This window comes from Rousettus aegyptiacus, unplaced genomic scaffold (genome assembly GCF_014176215.1).
Source record: "Rousettus aegyptiacus isolate mRouAeg1 unplaced genomic scaffold, mRouAeg1.p scaffold_m13_p_3, whole genome shotgun sequence".
NCBI lineage: Eukaryota > Metazoa > Chordata > Mammalia > Chiroptera > Pteropodidae > Rousettus > Rousettus aegyptiacus.
In genome coordinates, this window is record NW_023416306.1 from 120,280,367 (window position 1) to 120,287,370 (window position 7,004).

Sequence of the window (7,004 nt, forward strand, 5' to 3'; positions counted from 1 at the left end):
GGAGACAGGGGGATGAAAGAACACAGAGCACATGAATCTAGAAAGTGTTTTACCTGATGTACTCTATCATCTCCCTGAGCTTTGCAGTTCTGGAAGCTGCATTCCACCATTTGAATTCATATCTCTCCCCATTATTTCTAAGAATATACACATTACTTTATTCATTAAAAAATCGGGTTGGGAGTCAGAAGAGTGTGTTTCCCTAGTGAAGATGTTGGGCAAAAGGATGGGAAGAAAAAGGAGTGGATATAGCATAATGTCTCTCTGTCTCTCTCCCCACCTCCCTCTTCTATCAGTTTGCAAAAGGAGGAGTTAAAAGCCGAACTGTAGAAGTTGCATCAGCTTAATCTGTTTTCCAAAGATTGAGTCGAATTGGGTTTCTTGGTGGCATATGACTGTTATTGGGGAGGGCCCTTTAAAAATTGTGAAGTGGCAGTTTGTTTTCTCTGCCTTATCAACTTATCTTCACAGATCCATAGGTCTCCCCAAGCTGTAGGTACAGAGCCAAGCTAACTGTCATGATTCAAACATATTTCAAGGGTCTATGCCCCAAGCGCATGCAGCAGGACCTCAGCCAGCCCCAGGTATTTCTGGACATCACCGGGGTAGATCACATATGCTCACACCTAGTTCCTATGGTCATCCATCTCAGCACCCTCAGGGGTATTTGCCCCTGAATAGGGCACCTTGCCACATTTCTGTTCCCTGTGAGAATCCTTCTGTAGAATGCCAGCTCTCTCTCCACGGTGCTATTTCCTGGTGCTCTTGAAGCTAAAACTCTGAAGGTACTAATATGACAGCAGATTCTTCTGGGTACTGGCTGCACTGGGGCATTTTGTGTTCCCTGATGGTAAGGTAGAAGGTTCTGGTATCTATCATGTCTGTCTTCCAGGCCCCAAAGCCTCTATTCATGACTGCTCTATGAGAAGGAACAGAAGTGCCTCAAGATCTCAATTCCCCTTGCCTGCCCCCAGGCACCATTTCACAGATGATGCTCTGCTCTGTTGAGCCTCCCTTCCCTCTCACCAATACCCTTCTTCTGAAAATGGGCGCATATATGGCCTTGACTGTGGTCATGGTTTCATGCTTGTATATTTATTAACAAACACATTGAGTTGTAAACCTTAAATGTGTATAGCTTTTTCCTTGTCAATCACACTTCAATAAAGTGATTTAAAAAATATAAACACAATCGACTCATAGATAGGCCTTTTTGTTTCTGAATATTGTTTTAATTCTTCCCGAATAGTGACATAAATGTGTTATTTAAAGTCATAAAGGCAGACAATAGAACTAAAAGAATTAATGTAACTATTAAAAGTTATAATAATAGGAAGATAACCCTATTATTATAATCCTGTAAGATCAGGACAATAAGGGAGTATTCTTCCCAAATACTTCCCCTCATCTTCCTCTAATTTCTTCCTGGTCTCCTCTCATAATCCGAGAGCTACCTCTCCTCTTCTGGCCCTCACTTGGCTCCAGTTCTCTTGCTCTCCCTTTTGTCTCTCATTCCGATCAAAACACTCAGTTTCTACTTGTTACAAAGCGCCTGTGCATTGAAGGTCAATGGAATAATTTCAAGGACGATCACCGCCATTATGCCCACAGACAGAAAAGAGCTTGTTAGATGACGCGGTTGCCTGTGATCTTTCAGTGATCAGTTTCCATAAATGGTCGGGTCAGAGGTCTGATCACAAGGACCTTTTTTTGAAATTGAACTTTTTCATTTGTGATGAAATTTTGGGGAAATACGTTTATGAAAGTGTACTCATAACTCTGCCAATAAAAATTGTTTTGCGGCTGAGTGCGAGGTTGAAGATTTTGAATCTTCAATTCAAACAAACTATCCAATAAGTTTGAGGTCAAAAGAAAGGTCTTTACAGACAAGCAAGGGCATCCTAGCTTGAAGTTACTCAAGGATGTATGTTAGCAAAAAAACAAGCAAGAAAACAAAGGAAGAGGAAAGATGGGATTCAGGAAACAGAAGCTTCAACCCAAGAGTGCGGTAAAAGAAAGGTCTCAGATGTCAGTCATGAAACCAGGGGATGCACTGTGTGGAGAGGCAGCCTTGCAATCCACAGCATAACTCGGGAATTAAAAAAAAAAAAAAAAACTTAAAGAAATGGTAAAGACACATTATTCTTCTGTCAGTAAAAAGGCAAAGACAAAGGCCACTAGAAATCCCAGGGAACAAAAGCTAGACAAGAAAGACTTGCCCAAACATGACAAAAATAATAAAGAGGTATAATTTTAAGTAATTGATAATGCATAAGGGAAGAGAATATTTTTGGCCTTAATACTAAAAGTATTTCTCCCTACACAACCCAGGCAGTCTGGTGAGAAGAAAATACAATTCCAGTATGCTACTTGGTTTAGCAATGACCAATATTTACTCACTCACAATATAAATGCTGTGTATTAGCTTTTATCTTTTAAAATTAATTAATAGACACAGCACCCATGCTTGGCACTGGAAGCATAAATAAGTGTTAACAGCTTTGGTAATGCAAAGATTATGTAGCATATTCCATGAGAAAAGGATTGAAATGTTCACTAAGGTCGATGGAAGATCAAATAGTGATATAATAGTTTTATTTAAAGTAACAAAGATAATCGAAGGAAGAACTAAAAGTAGTAATATATTTGTTAAAGATCAGGAGGATAAAGGGGAAGAAAAGGTGAAGGATAATATATAAGAGCTAAATCATCATTGTAAGAGTAAATTGGAATCATTTAGAGTTGATAGATGAAGAAATAGAAATTTTTGCTTATTACTCAAATGACGGATGTTGGAGTGGTTGCCTATGGGGCATGGCATGGAGGGCAGGTTGGAAAAGGTTTAGAGAAAAGCTATTGTTTTAAAACTCTTCTCTGTGTGTTTTAAACCATGCTTATTCTTATTTAATGAAACATCAAATTAAAATTAAATCATGCCTCACTTTATGCATTTGTGCCTATTCAGGACAGAGTACTAAGCAGCTACCAGGGATTAATTTTTTTGTTTACGTTTACCACATAATGAAATATTCATTTTCCTTTTTCTTACTCCCATTTCCCTTGGAATAAAATGGTTGAGGTGGTGACTTTTGGCACTAGGATGTCATTTCTTAGAAGACAAACATGACTATTTCCAAGCTAGAATTAATTTTACGATCAACTAGAAGAGCAATTTATTTACCAGGTCCAGTGTGGCTGGAATTGGCCACAAGGGCCAGGAAGTACCGTCCCAAATGCCCACATGCCTTTGTTTTCTTTTTTTGGGCGATGACACTGAGAACGCTGTTTTCACAGATGGCCTCCTTGCTGAAATGTGGATGGAAAACTCTAAATAGCAATTCAATTTGAAACCTGTAGTTTTCCATGCTACAGTGCCTCTGCAGCTCTGTCTACCTGAAGGGGGATACAGGAATCAGTGGCGATGGTTTCTCTCTTCTCATTCCCAGGGACCAAGTTGGAAGGGCACGAATTGAGACTCTCAAACTGGCCAGTGAGTTCTGGCCTCAATCCAGGCGCCTAGAAACCATTAAGGAGCATCAGAGAGTCTGACAATACTCTCAGGCTAGTGAAGTTCATATGTGACCAAATTATGTAACATACCCTCACTGAGTTTGTCTCCAACCTAAGTACTGTTAGCCATCTAGCCCATTCGGTCAAAATAGTAAGGTGAACTATGGCCGTAGACACAGACTCAGGAAGTCTGAGGACACAAAGAGGGTAGACAGGCACTTTTCAAAACTCTGAAACAAAGATTTAGTCATTAGTATTCTAGTACTTCTAAAGTGTTAACGTTGCTTCCACAAATCTTTAACTTCCTCTAAGGAATCATTTCTACACTTTGCTTAATATTTCACAAACCGCAGAATGAGAAATGCAGGATTAAGTAAATTGATCTTACATCCTTTGAAGCCATCACAAACTTCTGGGTTACCTCATGTTTACATATACCTGTTGGCCAAAGAACTTAGGACACCGAATATAACTTAGAACGATGCATTTATATCAAATGATTTTAGAACTTGATATTTAAACCCATTTTTAGAGGAGAGGAGAAAGGAGAAAATATTTAAGAGTCTGGTAAAATAAAAGAAGAAGAAGAAGAAGAAGAAGCTGAAAAAAATAACTACAGATCCACAGACTCAAAGAGGAATCCAGTTTCTAAAAATTAAATAGAATTGGAGCCAAAAAGTAGTATCTGACGATGGGGCTCCTTGGGGCAGGGGGAAACTAGATAGCCAGTTGAATCACAGCACGACAGAACTTCTGCCAATCCAAGGGCCACTCAGAGGAAACGCAGCCAGCCAAGGGGAGACCCTGCCAGAGAGCAGGACATGCCTGAGTAGAAAGCGAGGGCGGCTCTGCTTCAGCTGCTCTTCCACAGCCACATGGCGGTCTGGCTGGGGCACTGGAGTCTTTCCCCACTATAACTTAATTTGCAAATGTAATTCATGTTTCCCTAGAGAATGTCCCTCTAGGGCACCATAGTATACTGCACAATGTACAGTATTCAGACTCCAAAAAAGTGCCTCGCTTAACTTTTCTGGGAAACCGCAAAGAATGTCTTGAACAGCTGCCACTGAATGACAGGATTCTGCTCCTTGTCACTAACGAGATGCCAGGGCCTATTCTCCAGCTGTGTCCCATCACCACAGGACCTGTAAGTGCCCACTATACCACCAGGGTCTCTGTGCCTCATATTAAAAGCACTGCTGTTAATGCCCACTGAAGCTGACTTCTCTGCTACCATCGGTGTTGGAGCTGGCCTTGTGTCTTAGTCCATTCAGCCACTAGAACAGAATACTATAGACTGGTATTTAGCCTACAGGACCTTGAATGTGGCTACTTCCCCTTGTCATTCTGAGGCTGCACGGTGACAAGGCCCACTATCCTAGGTGGAACCCTTACAGTGCTGTCTGATGTTCTCAGCATCTTACAAGTACTTTATGCTTGAATTCCCCTTGTCTCTATACTGATTGAGGCATTTTTGCTGGACAGAGTTTGTGTGCCTGACTCTGTCCTCTTTGAGGATGGTTCTTTGCTGGAAGACTCATTCTGCCAGACCACAAACATGCTCAGAAATACATAAATCCAGCAATGAACCTGATTTAAGTTCCAATAAAAACCACATTGCTGATTGTGTTCATTATAGTCTTTGGATGTGTCCAGAACTGTACCTGGTTCTGTGGCAGAAAATAAATGGAGGTACCTTGCTCTTGCCCTGGGGAAGCTTAAAAGCATATTGAGAAAATAAGATATGTACATAAAATAGTTAAGTAACAAAGCCAAGTGAGATAGGGGTAAGTGCTCAAACAAGAATAAAAGATTGTGAATTGTTTTGTATAATGTGTTGAAGTGCTGCAAAAACTTATAGAGGAAATGATTGAGCTTGATCCTAATGAGTGCAGCATTAATCAGCTATCTTGGTTGTTAAGTGAGAAAACCCAATTTCAATTCCCTTAAAGAAGGAACTGTACATCCAGAGATCACCTATCTTCAGGCATAGATGCAGTCATCAGAATTTCACCTTTACTTTTGTTTTATGTTTGGACAAAGGCAGTATAATGAAAGTTTTCATGAAACGACCAAGGTAGCTTGTTAGTACTTTTCCTTGTGGACAGGATATTGAAACAATGACTATTATTTACAGATCATTTAATAGGTGTCAGGCACATTCATTTTATAGATGAGAACACAGAGCTAGCACGTGGCAGGACTGATAGTGAAAGCTGATACTGTAGTCATCCAGTTCCTGAGTCTAGGCTTCTTTTCACTCCTCTGTCTTGTCCATCTTCATGGCCTAATGTCTGTCAATGCCAAGAATGGCCATCTGAGAGCTAGATATCCACGGACTGTGCTCCACACTCCTCTGAGACTGGTTGACCCCACGCTGCTCTGAAATTCTCCATGTAATAGCCTAAAGAGCATCTGAGGCATGTGAGGTGACCAATAAGAACCTGTATTTTTGTTGTACCCCATCTTCCTCCATCAGGCACCGGAAGTAGCAGATGCCAGTGTGGCAGCAACGCAGGGACAGCACCAGTGGAATGCAGAAAGGGCGGCATTGTACCTTCTCTGTGTATGGACTGAAGCCAGTGTCAAGTTATACCATTTAACTACCTACGACCCATTTTCTCGATTTCCCGGAATATCAGGATCCAGCGATAAAAGGCCACATGTGACATAGCAGAGTGACATGGTGAGTCCAGAACAGGTGAGATATGGCCTTGAACTGAAGGTGTAAAGGAAAACTTTATCTAAGATGGTTCTCACAGTGCCTTATACAAAGTAGTTTCTCAGTCTTCTGAGGACAGAATCACCATTTATTCCCAAATCTATGCATATTCGACTTGCTTTAAGGAGTTCTGGGTGGTAATTTATAGTATTTAAGATTATTCCTCCTCCTTTACTACTATACTACTACTACTTTACTATTAGTATTAGTATTACTACCACCAGCACTATTACTCTACTACTACTGCTATTGCTTCTACTACTAGTAGTACTCTACTACTGCTGCTAGATTACTATTACTGCTGCTGCTGCTACTACTACTACTACTACTCCTCTACAATACTATAATATAATACATATAATATAACATACATAACATAACATAACATAACATAACATAACATAACATAACATAACATAACATAACATAACAAACATAACTTTGTTCTTTCCATTCAGGCTAACTATGTTGGTTTTTATCTTTATGCTTATCCCCTAGTGGTGAGAGATGGCTGCAGCAGCTCTTTGCATCATATCCTCACACATCCATATTTAAGGCTGGAAGAGAGAACTCTTTCCCTGTGTCTCTTTTAAGAGTGAGACAAAATTTACCAGAAACTATTCTACAGATTTCACCTTCATCTCACTGGCCAAAATTGTATTACATGACCCTCTCCAAACCAAGGACTGGCAAAGGAAAATGTAATTCCCATAACTGGTCTGTGGGGAGGAGCCTATACTTCCTAAGGATCTTGTACTCCTGATACTCGAAC